Source organism: Coturnix japonica, chromosome 10 (genome assembly GCF_054131305.1).
Source record: "Coturnix japonica strain WE chromosome 10, WE-NBRP24, whole genome shotgun sequence".
NCBI classification, from domain to species: domain Eukaryota; kingdom Metazoa; phylum Chordata; class Aves; order Galliformes; family Phasianidae; genus Coturnix; species Coturnix japonica.
The window spans coordinates 4,792,417-4,816,410 of record NC_140672.1 but is presented as its reverse complement, the minus strand read 5'-3'; positions in this window follow the sequence as shown (position 1 = coordinate 4,816,410).

Genomic DNA, 23,994 nt, shown 5'->3' with positions numbered 1-23,994 from the left:
ACACCTCCAGCCCCACAGCTGCCACAACCCGCCCCACAACTTCCACATCCCGCCTCACAACTGCAAGCTCCTGCCCCACAATTGCCACCTCCTACCACACAAGTGCCAACTCCTGCCCCACAAGTGCCACCTCATGTCCCTCAATTTTCACCTTATGCCCCAAAAGTGCCACCTCCCGCCCAACAAGTGCAACATCTCGCCCCACTAGTGCCACGTCCCGGCCCAAAATTGCTACCTCCTGCCCCACATCATTCACCTCCTGTTCCACAAATGTCACCTCCTGACCCACAACTTCCACCTCCTGCCCCACAAGTGCCACCTTCTGCCTCACAAGTGCCACCCCTTGCCCCACAAGTGCCACATCCCACCGCACAATTTCCACCTCTTGTTACACAAGTCCCACCTCCCGCCCAACAACAGCCTCCTCCTGCCCCACAAGTGCCACCTCCTGCCCCACAAGTGCCACCTCCCACCCCACAAGTGCCACGTCCTTCCCAATTGCCACGTCCTGTCCCACAAGTGCCACGTCCTGCCGTACAAGTGCCACCCTCTGCCCCACAATTGCCACTTCTTGCCCCACAATTGCCAATTCTTGCCCCACAACTTCCACCTCCCACCCCATAATTTCCACCTCCCGTACCACAGCTTCCACATCCTGCCCCACAAGTGCCCGATCCTGCCCCAGAAGTACCACCACCTGACCCACAAGTGCCAACTCCTGCCCCACAAGTGCCACATCCCGCCCCACAAGTGCTACCTCCTGCCTTACAAGTGCCCATTCCTGCTTCACAAGTGCCAGCTCATGCTTCACAAATGCCAGCTCATGCCCCACATCATCACCTTCCTGCCCCACAAGTGCCAGCTCATGCCCCACAAGTGCGAGCTCCTGCCCCACAAGTGCCAGCTCTTGCCTCACAGGTGCCAGCTCTTGCCTCACAGGTGCCACCTCCTGCCCCACAAAGTCCACCTCCTGCCCCACAAGTGCCAACTCCTGCCCCACAAGTGCCACCTCCCGCCAAACAACTGACACCACCTGCCCCACAAGTGCCACCTCCCACCAAACAACTGACACCTCCTGCCCCACAAGTGTCACCTCCTGCCCAACAAGTTCCCCCTCTTCACCTACAAGTGCCACCTCCTGCCCCATAAGTTTCACCTCTCGCCCAACAAATGCCACCACCTCCCCCAAAAGCGCCACCTCCTGCCCCACAGGTGCCACTTCCTGCCCCACAACATCCACCTCCCACGCACAAGTGCAACCTACCGCCCCACAACTTCCACCTCCTGCCCCACAAGTGCCACCTCCTGCCCCACAAGTGCCACCTCCTGTCTCACAAGTGCCACCTCCCGCCCCATTACTTCCACAACCTGCCCCACAAGTGCCACCTCCCGTCACTCAACTTCCAACTCCCGCCCCACAAGTTCCACCTCCCGCCCTACAACTTCCACCTCCCGCACCACAACTTCCACCTCCTGCCTCACAAGTTCCACATCCCGCCCCACAACTTCATTCTCCCGCCCCACAACTTCCAACTCCTGGCCCACAAGTGCGACCTCCTGCCCCACCATTACCACCTCCTGCCCCACAATTTCCACCTCCTGCCCCACAAGTGCCACAACCTGCTCCACAATTTCAACGTCCTGCCTTACAAGTGCCACCTCCTGCCCCACATCATCCACCTCCTGCCCACAAGTGCCAATTCCTGCCCTACAAGTGCCAGCTCATTCCCCTGAAGTTCCAGCTCCTGCCCCACAAGTGCCACATTTTGCCACACCACTGCCACCTCCCCCCCCAAATAATCCACCTCCTGCCCCACAAGTGTCACTGACCGCAACTTCCTCCTCCTGACACACAAGTGCAACCTCCTGCCCCACAACTTCAACATCCCGCCACACAAGTGCCGACTCCTGGCAACGTGTGCCACATCCTGCCCCACAAGTGCCAACTCCTGCCCCACATCGTCCACCTCCCACCCAACAAGTGCCACCTCCTGCCCCACAAGTGCCAATTCCTGCCCCACATGTGCCAGCTCATGCCCCACAAGTGCCAGGTCCTGTCCCACATCATCCACCTTCTGCCCCACAAGTGCCACCTCCTGCCCCACATCATCCACCCCCTGCACCACAAGTGCCAATTCATGCCCTACAAGTGCCAGCTCACTCCCCTGAAGTGCCAGCTCCTGCCCCACTATGCCACCTCCTGTCCCACATGTGCTAATTCCTGCCCCACAAGTGCCATTTTCTGCCCCACAACTTCTACCTCACGGCCCACAAGAGCCAGTTCCAGCCCCACAAATGCCACCTCCCGCCCCACAACTTCAACATCCCGCCACACAAGTGCCACCTCCTGCCCCACATCATCTACCTCCCACCCCACAAGTGCCACCTCCTGCCCCTCAAGTTACATCTCCCGCCCCACAAGTGCCACCTCCTGCCTCACAACTTCCAACTCCCACTACAACAATTTCCACCTCCTGTCTTACAAGTTCCACTTCCGCCACACAAGTGCCACCTCCAGCCCCATAAGTGCCTAATCATGCCCCACAACATCCACCTGTGCCCTACAAATTTCCGGCTCCACATCATCCAACTCCAGCCCCACAAGCGCCACCTCCTGCACAAAAAGATCCACCTCCTGCCCCACAACTTCCACCTCCCGCCCCACAATTGTCACCTCCTGTCCCATAAGTGCCACCTCCCGCCCAACAATTGTGGCCACATGACAAACAAGTTCCACTTCCGCCCCACAAGTGTCACCTCCTGCCCAACAAGTGCCATTTCTTACCCCACAGGTTCCAAATCCTACCCCACTGGTGCCATTTCCTGCCCCACAAGTGCCACCTCCTGCCCCACAACGACCACCTCCTGCCCCACAAGTGCCAATTCCTGCCCTACAAGTGCCAGCTCATTCCCCTGAAGTGCCAGCTCCTGCCCCACAGGTGCCACATTTTGCCACACCACTGCCACCTCCCTTCCCAAATAATCCACCTCCTGCCCCACAAGTGTCACTGACCGCCCAACTTCCTCCTCCTGACCCACAAGTACAACCTCCTGCCCTACAAGTGCCAGCTCCTGCCCGACAAGAGCCACTTCCTGCCCCACAAGTACCTCTTCCCTCCCAACAAGTTCCAATTTCCGCCCCACAAGTGCCACCTCCTGCCCCACAAGTGCAACCTCCTGCCCCACAAATGCCACCTTTCGCCCCACAAATGCCACCTCCTGCTCCACAACTTCCACCTCCTGCCCCACAAGTGCCACCTCACGCCCAACATCTACCACCTCCCACCCAACAAGTGCCACCTCCCGCCCTACAACTTCCATCTCCTGGTCCACAAGTGCCACCTCCTGCCTCAAAAGAGCCACCTCCCGCCCCACAACTTCCACGTAACGCCCCATAAGTTCCACCTCCCGCCCAACCAGTGCCACCTCTCGTCCCAGAAGGACCACCTCCTGCCCCACAAGTGCCACCTCCTGCCCCACAAGTGCCACCTCCTGCCCCACAAGATTCAACTCATGCTCCACAAATGCCACCTCCTGCTCCACTAGTTCCACCTCTTGCCCCACAAGTGCCAAATACTTCCCCACAACTTTCACCTTCTGCCCCACTAGTGCCAACTCCAATTCCACAAGTGCCACCTCCAGCCCTACAACTGCCACTTCCAGCCCCACAAGTGCCACCTCCCGCCCAGCAACTTCAACATCCCACCACACAAGTGCCAACTCCTGCCCGTGTGCCACATCCTGCCCCACAAGTGCCAACTCCTGCCGCACAACTGACAATTCCTGCCCCAAAAGTGACAGCTCATGCTTCACAATTGCCAGCTCCTGCCCCACATCATCCACCTTCTGCCCCACAAGTGCCACCTCTCGCCCCACAAGTGCCACATCCCGCCCCACAAGTGCAACCTCCTGCCAAACTAGTGCAACCTCCTGCCCCACAAGTGCCTTATCTCGCCAGACATTTTACAGCTCCTGCCCCACAAGTGCTACATCCTGCACCACAACTTCAACCTCCTGCCCCACAAGTGCCACGTTCTGCCCCACAAGTGTAGGCTCCTGCCCCACAAGTGCCAATTCCTGCCCCACATGTGCCAGCTCATGCTTCACAAGTGCCAGCTCCTGCACCACATCATCCACTTCCTGCCCACAAGTGCCAGTTCATGCCCCACAAGTGCCAGCTCCTGCCCCACAAGTGCCAGCTCCTGCCCCACAAGTGCCAGCTCCTGCCCCACAAGAGCCACTTCATTCACCACAGGTACCCCATCCCAACCCACAAGTTTCAATTCCTGCCATACAAGTGCCAGCTCCTTCCCCACAAGTGCCACCTCCTTCCCCACAAGTGCAACCAAGTGCCCCACATGTTCCACCTACCACCCCACAAATTCCAACTCCTGCCCCACAAGTGCCAGCTCCTGCCCGACAAGTACCACACCCCACCCCACAAGTGCAACCTCCTGCCCCACAAGTGCCAACTCCCGCCCCACAAGCGCCAACTCCTGCCCCACAACATCCACCTCTCGCTCCAAAAGTGCCACCTCCTGCCCCACAAGTGCTACTTCCTGCCTTACAAGTGCCACTTCCCGCTGCACAAGTGACACCTCCAGCCCCACAGCTGCCACAACCCGCCCCACAACTTCCACATCCCGCCTCACAACTGCAAGCTCCTGCCCCACAATTGCCACCTCCTACCACACAAGTGCCAACTCCTGCCCCACAAGTGCCACCTCATGTCCCTCAATTTTCACCTTATGCCCCAAAAGTGCCACCTCCCGCCCAACAAGTGCAACATCTCGCCCCACTAGTGCCACGTCCCGGCCCAAAACTGCTACCTCCTGCCCCACATCATCCACCTCCTGTTCCACAAATGTCACCTCCTGACCCACAACTTCCACCTCCTGCCCCACAAGTGCCACCTTCTGCCTCACAAGTGCCACCCCTTGCCCCACAAGTGCCCGATCCTGCCCCAGAAGTACCACCACCTGACCCACAAGTGCCAACTCCTACCCCACAAGTGCCACCTCGCATCCCGCAAGTGCCACATCCCGCCCCACAAGTTCCACCTCCTGCCTTACAAGTGCCAATTCCTGCTTCACAAGTGCCAGCTCATGCTTCACAAATGCCAGCTCCTGCCCCACATCATCAACTTCCTGCCCCACAAGTGCCACCTCCAACCCCACAAAGACAGCCTCCTTCCCCACAAGTGCCACCTCCTGCCCCACAAGTGCCAATTCCTGCCCCACAATTGCCAGCTCATGCACCACAAGTGCCAACACCTGCCCCACAAGTGCCACCTCTTGCCCAACAGGTGCCACCTCCTGCCCCACAAATGCCAAATCCTGCCCTGCAACTTCCAACTCCTGCCCCACAAGTGCCAACTCCTGCCCCACATCATCCACCAACCGCCCCACAAGTGTCACCTCCTGCCCCACAACTTCCATCTCCCACTCCACAAGTGCCACCTACTGCAGAACAAATACCATCTCATGCCCCATAAGTGCCACCTCCTGCCCCACAACCGCTACCTCCTGCCTCATATCATTCACCTCCCGCCCCACAATTTCCACCTCCTGCTCAACTAGTGCCACGTGCTGCCCCACAAGTTCCATTTCCCGCCCCACAAGTGCCACCTCCCGCCCCACAAGTGCCGCCTCCAGCCACACAAGTGCTAAATCGTGCCGCACAACTTCCACCTCCCGCCCCACAACTGCCACCTCCCGCCTTAAAAGTGCCACCTCCCGACCCACAAGTGCCTCCTCCTGTCCCACATTTGTCACCTCCCGGTCCACAAGTTACACCTCACCCCCCACAAGTTCTACCACCCACCCCACAAGTGCCACCTGCAGCCCCAGAAGTGTCAAATCCTGCCACACAACTTCCACATCCAGCCCCACAAGTGCCACCTCCCACCCCACAACTTCCACTTCCCGCCCAACAACAGCCTCCTCCTGCCCCACAAGTGCCTCCTCCTGCCACACAAGTGCCACCTCCTGCCCCACAAGTGCCACTTCCTGCCCCACAAGTGCTACCTACTTCCCCACAAGTGCCACCTCCTGCCCCACATCATCCACCTCCTGCCCCACGTCATCCACCTCCTGCCTCACAAATGCCTCCTCCTGACCCACAATTGCCACCTCCGCCCCACAACTTCCACCTCACGCCCCACAAGTGCCACCTCCCGACCCACAAGTGCCACAACCCGCCCCACAAATCCAACTCCTGACCCACAAGTTCCACCTCCCACCCCACATGTGCCACCTCCCGACCCACATGTGCCAACTTCTGCCCCACAAGTGCCAGCTTCTGCCCCTCAAGTGTCACCTCTTCCCCACAAGTGCCACCTTCTGCTCCACAAGTGCCACTTCCTGCCGCACAAGTGATACCTCCAGCCCCACAACTGCCACCACCCGCCCCACAACTTCCACCTCCCGCCTCACAAGTGCAACCTCCAGGCCCACAAGTGCCACCTCCAGATCCACAAGAATTAACTCCTGCCCCACAAGTGCTACCTCCTGCCCTTCAAGAGCCACTTCTTGCCCCACAAGTAACATTTCCTGCCCCACAAGTGCCAACCCCTGCCCAACAAGTGCTATGACCCAGCCCACAAGTGCCAACTCCTGCCCCACTAGTGCCACCTCCTGCCCCACAAGTGCCACCACCCTCCCCACAACTTCAACCTCCTTCCCCAAAACATCCACCTCCCGCCCCACAGGTGTCATCATCTGCCCCACAACTGCCACATCCCGCCCCACAAGTGCCACCTCCTGCCCCACAAGTACCACCTCCCGCCCCTCAAGTGCCACGCACTGCCCCACAAGTGCCACCCCCAGCCCCGCAACTGCCACCGCTTGCCCCACAATTTCCACCTCCCACCCCACAATTTTTACCTCCCGCCCCACAAGTGCCATCTCCTGCCCCACAGGTGCCATTTCCTGCCCCACAACATCCACCTCCCACGCACAAGTGCAACCTACCGCCCCACAACTTCCACCTCCTGCCCCACAAGTGCCAACACCTGCCCCACAAGTGCCACCTCCTGCCCCACAAGTGCCACCTCCCGCCCAACAACTTCAACATCCCAACACACAAGTGCCAACTCCTGCCCGTGTGCCACATCCTGCCCCACAAATGCCAACTCCTGTCCGTGTGCCACATCCTGCCTCACAGGTGCCAACTCCTGCCGCACAACTGACAATTCCTGCCCCAAAAGTGACAGCTCATGCTTCACAATTGCCAGCTCCTGCCCCACATTATCCACCTTCTTCTCCACAAGTACCACCTCTCGCCCCACAAGTGCCACATCCCGCCCCACAAGTGCCACCTCCTTCCAAACTAGTGCAACCTCCTGCCCCACAAGTGCCATATCTCGCCAGACAATTTACAGCTCCTGCCCCACAAGTGCTACATCCTGAACCACAACTTCAACCTCCTGCCCCACAAGTGCCAATTCCTGCCCCACATGTGCCAGCTTATGCTTCACAAGTGCCACCTCCTGCACCACATCATCCACTTCCTGCCCACAAGTGCCAGTTCATGACCCACAAGTGCCAGTTCATGCCCCACAAGTGCCAGCTCCTGCCCCACAAGAGCCACTTCCTTCACCACAGGTACCCCATCCCACCCCACAAGTTTCAATTCCTGCCAAACAAGTGCCACCTCCTTCCCCACAAGTGCCACCTCCTTCCCCACAAGTGCCACCTCCTGCCCCACAAGTGCCACCTCCTGCCCCACAAGTGCCAATTCCTGCCCCACATCATCCACCTCCTCCCCCAAAAGTGACAATACCTGTTCCACAAGTGCCACCTCCCGCCCCACAACTTAACACATCCCGCCACACAAGTGCCGACTCCTGGCAACGTGTGCCACATCCTGCCCCACAAGTGCCAGCTCCTGCCCCACATGTTCCACCTACCATCCCACAAATTCCACCTCATGCCCCACAAGTGCCAACTCCCAACCCACAAATGCCAAATCCTGCAATGCAACTTCCACCTCCTGCTCCACAAGTGCCACCTCCTGCCCCACATCGTCCACCTCCTACCCAACAAGTGCCACCACCTGCCCCACAAGTGCCAGCTCATGCTTCACAAGTGCCAGCTCCTGCACTACATCATCCACTTCCTGCTCACAAGTGCCACCTCCTGACCGACAAAGACATCCTCCTGCTCCACAAGTGCCAATTCCTGCCCTAGAAGTGCCAGTTCATGCCCCACAAGTGCCACATTATTCCACACCACTGCCTCCTCCCCCCCAAATAATCCACCTCCTACCCCACAAGTGTCACTGACTGACCAACTTCCTCCTCCTGCCCCACAAGTGCCACCTCCGGACCCACAAGTGCCAGCTCCTGCCCGACAAGAGCCACTTCCTGCCCCACAAGTACCTCTTCCCTCCCAACAATTTCCAATTTCCACCAAACAAGTACCACCTCCTTCTGCAGAAGTTCCACCTCCCGCCCCACAAGTTCCACCTCCTGCCCTAAAAGCTCCATTTCCTGCCCCAGAAGTGCCACCTCCCGCCCCACAAGTGCCACCTCCCGCCCTACAACTGCCAAACCCTGCCCCAAAACTTCCACCTCCTGCCCAACAATTTCCAACTCGTGCCCCACAATTGCCACCTCCTGCCACACAAATGCCACCTTCTGCCTCAAAATGCCACCTCCTGCCCAACAACTCCAACCTCCCGCCCCACAAGTACCACCTCCTGCTCCACAAGTTCCACCTCCTGCCCCATAAGTTCCACCTTACGCCCCACAAGTGCCATCTCCTGCCCCAAAAGCTCAATTTCCTGCCCCATCAGTGCCACCTCCCGCACCACAAGTGCCACCTCCTGCCCCATAAGTGCCAATTTCTGCCCCACAAGTGCCACTTCCCGCCTTACAAATGCCACCTCCTGCCCCACAACTTTCACCTCCTGCCCCACAAGTGCCAACTCCTGCCCCACAAGTGCCACCTCCCGCCAAACAACTGACACCACCTGCCCCACAAGTGCCACCTCCCACCAAACAACTGACACCTCCTGCCCCACAAGTGTCACCTCCTGCCCAACAAGTTCCCCCTCTTCACCTACAAGTGCCACCTCCTGCCCCATAAGTTTCACCTCTCGCCCAACAAATGCCACCACCTCCCCCAAAAGCGCCACCTCCTGCCCCACAGGTGCCACTTCCTGCCCCACAACATCCACCTCCCACGCACAAGTGCAACCTACCGCCCCACAACTTCCACCTCCTGCCCCACAAGTGCCACCTCCTGCCCCACAAGTGCCACCTCCTGTCTCACAAGTGCCACCTCCCGCCCCACAACTTCCACAACCTGCCCCACAAGTGCCACCTCCCGTCACTCAACTTCCAACTCCCGCCCCACAAGTTCCACCTCCCGCCCTACAACTTCCACCTCCCGCACCACAACTTCCACCTCCTGCCTCACAAGTTCCACATCCCGCCCCACAACTTCATTCTCCCGCCCCACAACTTCCAACTCCTGGCCCACAAGTGCGACCTCCTGCCCCACCATTACCACCTCCTGCCCCACAATTTCCACCTCCTGCCCCACAAGTGCCACAACCTGCTCCACAATTTCAACGTCCTGCCTTACAAGTGCCACATTCTGCCCCACAAGTGTAGGCTCCTGCTCCACAAGTGCCACCTCCCGAACCACAACCTCAACCTCTGGCCCCACAAGTCCCACCTCCCGCCCCACAAGTGCCACATCCCGCCCCACAAGTGCCACCACCCGCCCCACAAGTGCCACCTTCTGTTCCACAACTTCCACCTCCTGCCCCACAAGTTATAACTCCTGCCCCACAAGTGTTGCATTTTGCCCCACAAGTGCCACCTCCCGCCTCACAAGTGCCACCTCCCGACCCACAAGTGCCAATTCCTGCCCCACAAGTGCCAGCTCATGCTTCACAAGTGCCAGATCCTGCCCCTCATCATCCACCTCCTGCTCCACAAGTGCCACCTCCTGCCCCACAATGACCACCTCCTGCCCCACATCATCCACCCCCTGCGCCACAAGTGCCAATTCCTGCCCTACAAGTGCCAGCTCATTCCCCTGAAGTGCCAGCTCCTGCCCCACAAGTGTTACTGACCGCCCAACTTCCTCCTCCTGACACACAACTGCAACCTCCTGCGCCACAAGTGCCACCTCCCGCCCTACAACTTCCACCTCCCGCTCCACAACTTCCACCTCCTGCCCCACAAGTGCCACCTCCCGCCCTACAACTTCCATCTCCTGGCTCACAAGTTCCACCTCCTGCCTAAAAAGAGCCACGTCCTGCCCCACAACTTCCACGTAACGTCCCATAAGTTCCACCTCCTGCCCCACAAGTGCCACCTCCTGCCCCACAAGTGCCACCTCCTGCCCAACAAGTGCCACCACCCTCCCCAAAATGCCAACTCCCGCTTCACAAGTGCCACGTCCAGCCCCACAACTTCCACCTCCTGCCCCAAAAACAAAAACTTATGGGGCAGGAGTGTCAACTCCTGCCCCATAATTTCCATATCCTGCCCCACAAGTGCCACTACCTGCCCCACTAGTGCCATCTCCATTTCCATAGGTGCCACCTCCCGCCCCACAACTTCCACGTAACGCCCCATAAGTTCCACCTCCTGCCCAACAAGTGCCACCTCTCGTCCCACAAGGACCACCTCCTGCCCCACAAGTGCCACCTCTTGCCCCACAAGTGCCAAATACTTCCCCACAACTTCCACCTTCTGCCGCACTAGTGCCAACTCCAATTCCACAAGTGCCACCTCCCACACCACAAGTGCCACCACCTGACCCACAAGTGCCACCTCCTGCCCCACAACTTTACATTCCGCCCCACAATTTCCACCTCCTGTCTTACAAGTTCCACTTCCTGCACCACAAGTGCCAGCTCAGGCTTCACAAGTGCCAGCTCCTGCACCACATCATCCACTTCCCGCCCCACAAGTGCCACCTCCTGCCCAACAATTGCCATTTCTTACCCCACAGGTTCCAACTCCTGTCCCACATGTGCCAACTCCTGCCCCACAAGTGCCATTTCCTGCCCCACAACTTCCACCTCCCGCCCCAGAAGTGCCAGTTCCTGTCCCACAAGTGCCACCTACCACGCCATTACCACCTCCTGCCCCACAAGTTCCACCTCCTGCCCCACAATGACCACCTCCTGCCCAACATCATCCACCTCCTGCCCCACATCATCCACCTCCTGCCCCACAAGTGCCAATTCCTGCCCTACAAGTGCCAGCTCATTCCCCTGAAGTGCCAGCTCCTGCCCCACAAGTGCCACATTTTGCCACACCACTGCCACCTCCCCCCCCAAATAATCCACCTCCTGCCCCACAAGTGTCACTGACCGCAACTTCCTCCTCCTGACCCACAAGTGCAACCTCCTGCCCCACAACTTCAACATCCCGCCACACAAGTGCCGACTCCTGGCAACGTGTGCCACATCCTGCCCCACAAGTGCCAACTCCTGCCCCACATCGTCCACCTCCCACCCAACAAGTGCCACCTCCTGCCCCACAAGTGCCAATTCCTGCCCCACATGTGCCAGCTCATGCCCCACAAGTGCCAGGTCCTGTCCCACATCATCCACCTTCTGCCCCACAAGTGCCACCTCCTGCCCCACAACGACCACCTCCTGCCCCACATCATCCACCCCCTGCACCACAAGTGCCAATTCATGCCCTACAAGTGCCAGCTCACTCCCCTGAAGTGCCAGCTCCTGCCCCACTATGCCACCTCCTGTCCCACATGTGCTAATTCCTGCCCCACAAGTGCCATTTTCTGCCCCACAACTTCTACCTCACGGCCCACAAGAGCCAGTTCCAGCCCCACAAATGCCACCTCCCGCCCCACAACTTCAACATCCCGCCACACAAGTGCCACCTCCTGCCCCACATCATCTACCTCCTGCCCCACAAGTGCCAAATCCTGTTCTGCAACTTCCAACTCCTGCTCCACAAGTGCCACCTCCTGCCCCACATCATCTACCTCCCACCCCACAAGTGCCACCTCCTGCCCCTCAAGTTACATCTCCCGCCCCACAAGTGCCACCTCCTGCCTCACAACTTCCAACTCCCACTACAACAATTTCCACCTCCTGTCTTACAAGTTCCACTTCCGCCACACAAGTGCCACCTCCAGCCCCATAAGTGCCTAATCATGCCCCACAACATCCACCTGTGCCCTACAAATTTCCGGCTCCACATCATCCAACTCCAGCCCCACAAGAGCCACCTCCTGCACAAAAAGATCCACCTCAAGCCCCACAGGTGCCACCTCCCGCCACACAACTTCCACCTCCCGCCCCACAATTGTCACCTCCTGCCCCATAAGTGCCACCTCCCGCCCAACAATTGTGGCCACATGACAAACAAGTTCCACTTCCGCCCCACAAGTGTCACCTCCTGCCCAACAAGTGCCATTTCTTACCCCACAGGTTCCAAATCCTACCCCACTGGTGCCATTTCCTGCCCCACAAGTGCCACCTCCTGCCCCACAACGACCACCTCCTGCCCCACAAGTGCCAATTCCTGCCCTACAAGTGCCAGCTCATTCCCCTGAAGTGCCAGCTCCTGCCCCACAGGTGCCACATTTTGCCACACCACTGCCACCTCCCTTCCCAAATAATCCACCTCCTGCCCCACAAGTGTCACTGACCGCCCAACTTCCTCCTCCTGACCCACAAGTACAACCTCCTGCCCTACAAGTGCCAGCTCCTGCCCGACAAGAGCCACTTCCTGCCCCACAAGTACCTCTTCCCTCCCAACAAGTTCCAATTTCCGCCCCACAAGTGCCACCTCCTGCCCCACAAGTGCAACCTCCTGCCCCACAAATGCCACCTTTCGCCCCACAAATGCCACCTCCTGCTCCACAACTTCCACCTCCTGCCCCACAAGTGCCACCTCACGCCCAACATCTACCACCTCCCACCCAACAAGTGCCACCTCCCGCCCTACAACTTCCATCTCCTGGTCCACAAGTGCCACCTCCTGCCTCAAAAGAGCCACCTCCCGCCCCACAACTTCCACGTAACGCCCAATAAGTTCCACCTCCCGCCCAACAAGTGCCACCTCTCGTCCCAGAAGGACCACCTCCTGCCCCACAAGTGCCACCTCCTGCCCCACAAGTGCCACCTCCTGCCCCACAAGTGTCAACTCATGCTCCACAAATGCCACCTCCTGCTCCACAACTTCCACCTTCTGCCCCACTAGTGCCAACTCCAATTCCACAAGTGCCACCTCCAGCCCTACAACTGCCACTTCCAGCCCCACAAGTGCCACCTCCCGCCCAGCAACTTCAACATCCCACCACACAAGTGCCAACTCCTGCCCGTGTGCCACATCCTGCCCCACAAGTGCCAACTCCTGCCGCACAACTGACAATTCCTGACCCAAAAGTGACAGCTCATGCTTCACAATTGCCAGCTCCTGCCCCACATCATCCACCTTCTGCCCCACAAGTGCCACCTCTCGCCCCACAAGTGCCACATCCCGCCCCACAAGTGCAACCTCCTGCCAAACTAGTGCAACCTCCTGCCCCACAAGTGCCTTATCTCGCCAGACATTTTACAGCTCCTGCCCCACAAGTGCTACATCCTGCACCACAACTTCAACCTCCTGCCCCACAAGTGCCACGTTCTGCCCCACAAGTGTAGGCTCCTGCCCCACAAGTGCCAATTCCTGCCCCACATGTGCCAGCTCATGCTTCACAAGTGCCAGCTCCTGCACCACATCATCCACTTCCTGCCCACAAGTGCCAGTTCATGCCCCACAAGTGCCAGCTCCTGCCCCACAAGTGCCAGCTCCTGCCCCACAAGTTCCAGCTCCTGCCCCACAAGTTCCAGCTCCTGCCCCACAAGAGCCACTTCATTCACCACAGGTACCCCATCCCACCCCACAAGTTTCAATTCCTGCCATACAAGTGCCAGCTCCTTCCCTACAAGTGCCACCTCCTTCCCCACAAGTGCAACCAAGTGCCCCACATGTTCCACCTGCCACCCCACAAATTCCAACTCCTGCCCCACAAGTGCCAGCTCCTGCCCGACAAGTACCACACCCCACCCCACAAGTGCAACCTCCTGCCCCACAAGTGCCAACTCCCGCCCCACAAGTGCCAACTCCTGCCCCACAACATCCACCTCACGCTCCAAAAGTGCCACCTCCTGCCCCACAAGTGCTACTTCCTGCCTTACAAGTGCCACTTCCCGCTGCACAAGTGACACCTCCAGCCCCACAGCTGCCACAACCCGCCCCACAACTTCCACATCCCGCCTCACAACTGCAAGCTCCTGCCCCACAAGTGCCACCTCATGTCCCTCAATTTTCACCTTATGCCCCAAAAGTGCCACCTCCCGCCCAACAAGTGCAACATCTCGCCCCACTAGTGCCACGTCCCGGCCCAAAATTGCTACCTCCTGCCCCACATCATCCACCTCCTGTTCCACAAATGTCACCTCCTGACCCACAACTTCCACCTCCTGCCCCACAAGTGCCACCTTCTGCCTCACAAGTGCCACCCCTTGCCCCACAAGTGCCCGATCCTGCCCCAGAAGTACCACCACCTGACCCACAAGTGCCAACTCCTACCCCACAAGTGCCACCTCGCATCCCGCAAGTGCCACATCCCGCCCCACAAGTTCCACCTCCTGCCTTACAAGTGCCAATTCCTGCTTCACAAGTGCCAGCTCATGCTTCACAAATGCCAGCTCCTGCCCCACATCATCAACTTCCTGCCCCACAAGTGCCACCTCCAACCCCACAAAGACAGCCTCCTTCCCCACAAGTGCCACCTCCTGCCCCACAAGTGCCAATTCCTGCCCCACAAGTGCCAGCTCATGCACCACAAGTGCCAGCACCTGCCCCACAAGTGCCACCTCTTGCCCAACAGGTGCCACCTCCTGCCCCACAAATGCCAAATCCTGCCCTGCAACTTCCAACTCCTGCCCCACAAGTGCCAACTCCTGCCCCACATCATCCACCAACCGCCCCACAAGTGTCACCTCCTGCCCCACAACTTCCATCTCCCACTCCACAAGTGCCACCTACTGCACAACAAATACCATCTCATGCCCCATAAGTGCCACCTCCTGCCCCACAACCGCTACCTCCTGCCTCATATCATTCACCTCCCGCCCCACAATTTCCACCTCCTGCTCAACTAGTGCCACGTGCTGCCCCACAAGTTCCATTTCCCGCCCCACAAGTGCCACCTCCCGCCCCACAAGTGCCGCCTCCAGCCACACAAGTGCTAAATCGTGCCGCACAACTTCCACCTCCCGCCCCACAACTGCCACCTCCCGCCTTAAAAGTGCCACCTCCCGACCCACAAGTGCCTCCTCCTGTCCCACAGTTGTCACCTCCCGCTCCACAAGTTACACCTCACCCCCCACAAGTTCTACCACCCACCCCACAAGTGCCACCTGCAGCCCCAGAAGTGTCAAATCCTGCCACACAACTTCCACATCCAGCCCCACAAGTGCCACCTCCCACCCCACAACTTCCACTTCCCGCCCAACAACAGCCTCCTCCTGCCCCACAAGTGCCTCCTCCTGCCACACAAGTGCCACCTCCTGCCCCACAAGTGCCACTTCCTGCCCCACAAGTGCTACCTACTTCCCCACAAGTGCCACCTCCTGCCCCACATCATCCACCTCCTGCCCCACATCATCCACCTCCTGCCTCACAAATGCCTCCTCCTGACCCACAATTGCCACCTCCGCCCCACAACTTCCACCTCACGCCCCACAAGTGCCACCTCCCGACCCACAAGTGCCACAACCCGCCCCACAAATCCAACTCCTGACCTACAAGTTCCACCTCCCACCCCACATGTGCCACCTCCCGACCCACATGTGCCAACTTCTGCCCCACAAGTGCCAGCTTCTGCCCCTCAAGTGTCACCTCTTCCCCACAAGTGCCACCTTCTGCTCCACAAGTGCCACTTCCTGCCGCACAAGTGATACCTCCAGCCCCACAACTGCCACCACCCGCCCCACAACTTCCACCTCCCGCCTCACAAGTGCAACCTCCAGGCCCACAAGTGCCACCTCCAGATCCACAAGAATTAACTCCTGCCCCACAAGTGCTACCTCCTGCCCTTCAAGAGCCACTTCTTGCCCCACAAGTAACATTTCCTGCCCCACAAGTGCCAACCCCTGCCCAACAAGTGCTATGACCCAGCCCACAAGTGCCAACTCCTGCCCCACTAGTGCCACCTCCTGCCCCACAAGTGCCACCACCCTCCCCACAACTTCAACCTCCTTCCCCAAAACATCCACCTCCCGCCCCACAGGTGTCATCATCTGCCCCACAACTGCCACATCCCGCCCCACAAGTGCCACCTCCTGCCCCACAAGTACCACCTCCCGCCCCTCAAGTGCCACGCACTGCCCCACAAGTGCCGCCCCCAGCCCCGCAACTGCCACCGCTTGACCCACAATTTCCACCTCCCACCCCACAATTTTTACCTCCCGCCCCACAAGTGCCATCTCCTGCCCCACAGGTGCCATTTCCTGCCCCACAACATCCACCTCCCACGCACAAGTGCAACCTACAGCCCCACAACTTCCACCTCCTGCCCCACAAGTGCCAACACCTGCCCCACAAGTGCCACCTCCTGCCCCACAAGTGCCACCTCCCGCCCAACAACTTCAAAATCCCACCACACAAGTGCCAACTCCTGCCCGTGTGCCACATCCTGCCCCACAAGTGCCAACTCCTGTCCGTGTGCCACATCCTGCCTCACAAGTGCCAACTCCTGCCGCACAACTGACAATTCCTGCCCCAAAAGTGACAGCTCATGCTTCACAATTGCCAGCTCCTGCCCCACATTATCCACCTTCTTCTCCACAAGTGCCACCTCCTGCCCCACAAGTGCCACATCCCGCCCCAAAAGTGCCACCTCCTGCCAAACTAGTGCAACCTCCTGCCCCACAAGTGCCATATCTCGCCAGACAATTTACAGCTCCTGCCCCACAAGTGCTACATCCTGAACCACAACTTCAACCTCCTGCCCCACAAGTGCCAATTCCTGCCCCACATGTGCCAGCTTATGCTTCACAAGTGCCACCTCCTGCACCACATCATCCACTTCCTGCCCACAAGTGCCAGTTCATGACCCACAAGTGCCAGTTCATGCCCCACAAGTGCCAGCTCCTGCCCCACAAGAGCCACTTCCTTCACCACAGGTACCCCATCCCACCCCACAAGTTTCAATTCCTGCCAAACAAGTGCCACCTCCTTCCCCACAAGTGCCACCTCCTTCCCCACAAGTGCAACCTCCTGCCCCACAAGTGCCACCTCCTGCCCCACAAGTGCCAATTCCTGCCCCACAAGTGCCACCTCCTGCCCCACATCATCCACCTCCTCCCCCAAAAGTGACAATACCTGTTCCACAAGTGCCACCTCCTGCCCCACATCGTCCACCTCCTACCCAACAAGTGCCACCACCTGCCCCACAAGTGCCAGCTCATGCTTCACAAGTGCCAGCTCCTGCACTACATCATCCACTTCCTGCTCACAAGTGCCACCTCCTGACCGACAAAGACATCCTCCTGCTCCACAAGTGCCAATTCCTGCCCTACAAGTGCCAGTTCATGCCCCACAAGTGCCACATTATTCCACACCACTGCCTCCTCCCCCCCAAATAATCCACCTCCTACCCCACAAGTGTCACTGACTGACCAACTTCCTCCTCCTGACCCACAAGTGCCACCTCCTGACCCACAAGTGCCACCTCCTGACCCACATGTGCCAGCTCATGCTTCACAAGTGCCAGCTCCTGCACTACATCATCCACTTCCTGCCCCACAAGTGCCACCTCCTGACCGACAAAGACATCCTCCTGCCCCATAAGTGCCAATTTCTGTCCCACAAGTGCCAGCTCATTCCTCTGAAGTGCCACATTTGTCCACACCACTGCCTCCTCCCCCCCAAATAATCCACCTCCTGCCCCACAAGTGTCACTGACTGACCAACTTCCTCCTCCTGACCCACAAGTGCAACCTCCTGCCCCACAAGTGCCAGCTCCTGCCCCACAAGAGCCACTTCCTGCCCCACAAGTACCTCTTCCCTCCCAACAAGTTCCAATTTTCGCCCAACAAGTACCACCTCCTTCTGCTCAAGTTCCACCTCCTGCCCTAAAAGCTCCATTTCCTGCCCCAGAAGTGCCACCTCCCGCCCCACAAGTGCCACCTCCTGCCCTACAACTTCCACCTCCTGGCCCACAAGTGCCACCTCCCGCCCTACAACTGCCAAACCCTGCCCCAAAACTTCCACCTCCTGCCCAACAATTTCCAACTCGTGCCCCACAATTGCCACCTCCTGCCACACAAATGCCACCTTCTGCCTCAAAATGCCACCTCCTGCCCAACAACTCCAACCTCCCGCCCCACAAGTACCACCTCCTGCTCCACAAGTTCCACCTCCTGCCCCATAAGTTCCACCTTAGGCCCCACAAGTGACATCTCCTGCCCCAAAAGCTCAATTTCCTGCCCAATGTATTCCTATGGGTACCTATGGGTTTCAATGTGGTCCCTATGTGCCTCTATGGGGTCTCTTATGGGTCTCAGCGAGGTCCCTATGTGTCTCTATGGGTCTCACTGTCCCCCACTGAAATCCATGGGGTCCCTATGTGTCCCAATGTCCCCCTATTGGTCCCAGTGTCAGCCTATGGGTCACAATGTGTCCCTATGTGTCCCAATGTCCCTCCTATGTGTTGCTAAGTGCCTCCATGGGGTCTCTTATGAGTATCTCTGGGCCAAAATATCTACCTATTGCTATCCATAGGTTACATTACGTCCCTATGTGCCTCTATGGGATCTCTTAAGGGTTACAGCGAAGTCCCTATGTGTCTCTATGGATCTCACTGTCCCCCACTATGTTCCATGGGGTCCCTATGGGTCCCAATATACCCCTATGGGTCCCAGTGTCTTCCTATGGGTCACTACTTGTTCCTAAGTGCCGAATGTCCCCCCTATGTGTCCCAATGGCCCACTTTGGGGTTTCTATGGGGACTCTTATTGGTATCTCTGGGCCCAAATGTCTTCCTATGGGTATCTGTGGGTTTCAATGAGGTCCCTATGTGCCTCTACGGGGTCTCTTATGGGTATCAGTGGAGCCCCTATGTGTCTCTACGGGTCTCACTGTTCCCCACTGTAATCCATGGGGTCACTCTGTGTCCCAATGTCCACACTATGGGTTGCTATGTACCTCTATGGGGTCTCTATGTGGTCTCTTATGGGTATTTCTGGGCCCAAATGTCTTCCTATGGGTATCTATGGGTTTCAATGTGGTCCCTATGTGCCTCTACGGGTATCACTGTCCCCCACTGTAATCCATGGTGTCCCTATGTGTCCCAATGTCACCTTATGGGTCCCAGTGTCTCCCTATGGGTCACTATGTGTCCCTATGTGTCCCAATGTCCCCCGTATGGGTTGCTATGTGCCTCTTTGGGTTCTCTATGGGGCTCTATGGGGTGCCTATGGAGCTCTATGGAGTACTGTGGGGCGTTCTGAGGTTTCTATGGGGTGTCTATGGAACGCTATGGTGTGTCTATGTGGCAAAATGAGTTTCTATGGGTGGCTATGGGAGCTCTATGGGGCACAATGGGTTACCTATGGGGCTCTATGGGATGTCTATGGGGCTCTATGGCGCGGCTATATATCCTTATGTGGTGTCTATGTGGCACTATGTTGTGCTATGTGGTGCTGTGAGGCACTATGGGGTGCTATGGGGCTCTATGGAGCAGTATAGGGTGTCTATGGGTCCCTATGGGGTGCAATGGGGCGTTGTGGGGCACAAGGGAGTGTCTATGAGGCTCCATGGGCTGCTATGGGGCACTGTGGAGTAGCTATGGGATGATTTGGGGTCTCTTTGTGCCCCTATGGGGCGCTATGGGTCACTATGTGGTGTCTATGGGGCCCTATGGGGTGGCTATGCGGTGCTGTAGGGTGGCTATGGGTTGCTTTGGGGTATCCTTGGGTTGCTATGGGGCACTATGGGTGACTATGGGGTGCTATGGTTTGCTATGGGGCTCTATGCGGAAGAATGGGGTCTCTATGGGGCGCTATGAGGTCCCTATGGGGCTCTATGGGGAGTCTATGGGGTGTCTTTGGGGATCTATGGGTTGTCTGTGGGGCTCTATGGGGTCTGCATGGGGTCTGTATGGGGTTCAGTGGGTTTCTATGGGGCTCTATGGGGTGTCTACAGGCACTATGGGGCGATATGGGGTGTCTATGTGGTTCAATTGGGCTCTATGGTGTGGCTGTAGGGCCTTATGTGGTGTCTATGGGGCACTGTGGGCTGCTATGGGGTGCTGTGGGGAACTATGGGGTGTCTATGGGGCTCTATGGAGCAGTATGCTGTGTCTATGGGTCCCTTTGGGTGCAATGGGGTGCTGTGGGGCACAATGGAGTGTCTACGAGGCTCCATGGGCTTCTATGGGGCACTATGGAGTAGCTATGGGGTGCTATGGGGTCTCTTTAGGCCCCTATGGGTCACTATGGGTCACTATGGGTCACTATGTGGTGTCTATGGGGCTCTATGGGATGGCTATGCGGTGCTGTAGGGTGGCTATGGGGTGCTTTGGGGTATCCTTGGGTTCCTATGGGGCGCTATGGGTGACTATGGGGTGCTATGGTTTGCTATGGGGCTATATGCGGAAAAATGGGGTTGCTATGGGGCGCTATGAGGTCCCTATGGGGCTCTATGGGGAGTCTATGGGGTGTCTTTGGGGATCTATGGGTTGTCTGTGGGGCTCTATGGGGTCTGCATGGGGTCTGTATGGGGTTCAGTGGGTCTCTATGGGGCTCTATGGGGTGTCTACAGGCACTATGGGCCGATATGGGGTGTCTATGTGGTTCAATTGGGCTCTATGGTGTGGCTGTAGGGCCTTATGTGGTGTCTATGGAGCACTGTGGGCTGCTATGGGGTGCTGTGGGGAACTATGGGGTGTCTATGGGGCTCTATGGAGCAGTATGCTGTGTCTATGGGTCCCTATGGGGTGCAATGGGGTGCTGTGGGGCACAATGGAGTGTCTATGAGGCTCCATGGGCTGCTATGGGGCACTATGGAGTAGCTATGGGGTGCTATGGGGTCTCTTAGGGCCCCTATGGGTCACTATGGGGTGCCTATGGGGCTCTATGGGGTATCTTTGTGTTCCTATGGGTCCCTATGGGTGACTAGGGGGTCGCTATGGGTTTCTTTGAGGCACTATGGGTCTCAATGGGGTCTCTATGGGTCTCAATTTATCCTTATGGCTCCCAATGACTGTCTATGGGTCTCTATGTGTCCCTATGGGTCCCAGTGTCTCTCTATTGGTCCCAATGTCTTCCTCTGGATCTCTATGGGTCCCTATGGGTCCCAGTGTCTCTCTATGTCCCCCTGTCTAGGTGGTAACTATACGGATGGTAACAAAGATGGTAACAAATGTACAGAGGTTCTAAGCGAGAGAGAAACTCACCAGTGGTGATGCCTTCGCTGAGGAAGCTGGGGCGGTCTTCACTGCAGAGCGATGTCCAAGAGATGCTGCCTCACAGAATCACAGAATTCTCAAGGTTGGAAAAGGGCTGCCAGCTTTTGTAGGAGAATAGCATGGGAGACAGTTGTGAAGGCTTTGCTGAAGTCCAAGTAGAGCACATCAACAGCCTTTCTTTCTTTCCTTCATCCATCAGATGGGTCACAGGATCGTAGAAGGAGATCAGATTGGTCAAGCAGGAGCTGCCCTTCACGAACCCATGCTGGCTAGGTCTGATCTCCTGCTCATCCCACACCTGCCGCATCTGTCATCTCCCTCAAGACAATTCGTTCCATTCCCTTCCCTGGCACCGAGGTCAGGCTAACAGGCCTGGAGTTGCCCGGATCCTCCTGACAACCTTGCTTGGAAATGGGAGTCACGTTGGCAAGCCTCCAGTCTTCTGGGACCTCACCCGGTAACAGGGAGCTCGGAAAGATAATGGAAAGCGGCTCGAGTGAGGGTCAGCCCTTAAATGAGGTCTCAGAGGAGGTGGAGTCGAGCTCCAGCCCTCCCGGGAGCACAGCTCCATTACTCTCACCTGTGCTCCCGCAGCTGACCCCACACTTGCCTCAGCTGATTAATCAGAGGTTCAGGCTGTGATTACCAATCTCCCATACAGCCCCTATGGGTCCCAATGTTTCCCTATGGGTCTCTAGCTGTCCCTATAGGTCTCTATGGGGTTATTATGCCTCTAAATGGGTCCCTATGTGTCTCTATGTTTCTCTATGGGGTCCCTATGTGTCCCAATGTCCCCCTAAGGATCTCTATGTATCCATATGGGTCCCAGTGACTCCCTTTGGGTCACTAATGAGTCACTAAGTGTCCCAACGTCTCCCCTGTGGGTTGCTATGTGCCTCTGTGGGGTCTCTTATGGGTATCTCTGGACCCAAATGTATTCCTATGGGTACCTATGGGTTTCAATGTGGTCCCTATGTGCCTCTATGGGGTCTCATATGAGTCTCAGCTGTGTCCCTATGTGTTTCTATGGGTATCACTGTCCCCCACTGTAATCCATGGGATCCCTATGTGTCCCAATGTCCCCCTATGGGTCACTATGTGTCCCTATGTGTCCCAATGTCCCCCCTATGGGTTGCTATGTGCGACTATGGGGTCTCTATGGGGTCTCTATGGGGTCTCTATGGGATCTCTATGGGGTCTCATGGATATATTTGGGCCCAAATGTCTTCCTATGGGTATCTATGGGTATCAATGCAGTCCCTATGTGCCTCTATGGGGTCTCTTATGGGTCTCAGCGAGGTCCCTATGTGTCTCTATGGGTCTCACTGTCCCCCACTGAAATCCATGGGGTCCCTATGTGTCCCAATGTCCCCCTATTGGTCCCAGTGTTAGCCTATGGGTCACAATGTTTCCCTATGTGTCCCAATGTCCCTCCTATGTGTTGCTAAGTGCCTCCATGGGGTCTCTTATGTGTATCTCTGGGCCAAAATATCTACCTATTGCTATCCATAGGTTACATTACGTCCCATTGTGCCTCTATGGGGTCTCTTAAGGGTTACAGCGGAGTCCCTATGTGTCTCTATGGGTCTCACTGTCCCCCACTATGTTCCATGGGGTCCCTATGAGTCCCAATATACCCCTATGGGTCCCAGTGTCTCCCTATGGGTCACTATGTGTTCCTAAGTGCCGAATGTCCCCCCTATGTGTCCCAATGGCTTCCTTTGGGGTTTCTATGGGGACTCTTATTGGTATCTCTGGGCCCAAATGTCTTCCTATGGGTATCTACGGGTTTCAACGAGGTCCCTATGTGCCTCTATGGGGTGTCTTATGGGTATCAGTGGAGCCCCTATGTGTCTCTATGGGTCTCACTGTTCCCCACTGTAATCCATGGGGTTCCTCTGTGTCCCAATGACCACACTATGGGTTGCTATGTACCTCTATGGGGTCTCTATGTGGTCTCTTATGGGTATATCTGGGCCCAAATGTCTTCCTATGGGTATCTATGGGTTTCAATGTGGTCCCTATGTGCCTCTATGGGTCTCACTGTCCCCCACCTTAATCCATGGGGTCTCTATGTGTCCCAATGTCCCCCTATGGGTCCCAGTGTCTCCCTATGGGTCACTATGTGTCCCTATGTGTCCCAATATCCCCCCTATGGGTAACTATGTGTCTCTATGGGGTCTCTTTTTTGTATCTATGGGCTTAAATGTCCTCCTATGGGTATCTATGGGTTTCATTGTGGTCCCTATGTGCCTCTATGGGGACTCTTATGGGTCTCAGCAGAGTCTCTATGTGTCTCTACGGGTATCACTGTCCCCCACTGTAATCCATGGTGTCCCTATGTGTCCCAATGTCACCCTATGGGTCCCAGTGTCTCCCTATGGGTCACTGTGTGTCTCTATGTGTCCCAATATCCCCCCTATGGGTTGCTATGTGCCTCTATGGGTTCTCTATGGGGCTCTATGGGGTGCCTATGGAGCTCTATGGGGTTCTATGGGGCGTTCTGAGGTTTCTATGGGGTGTCTATGGAACG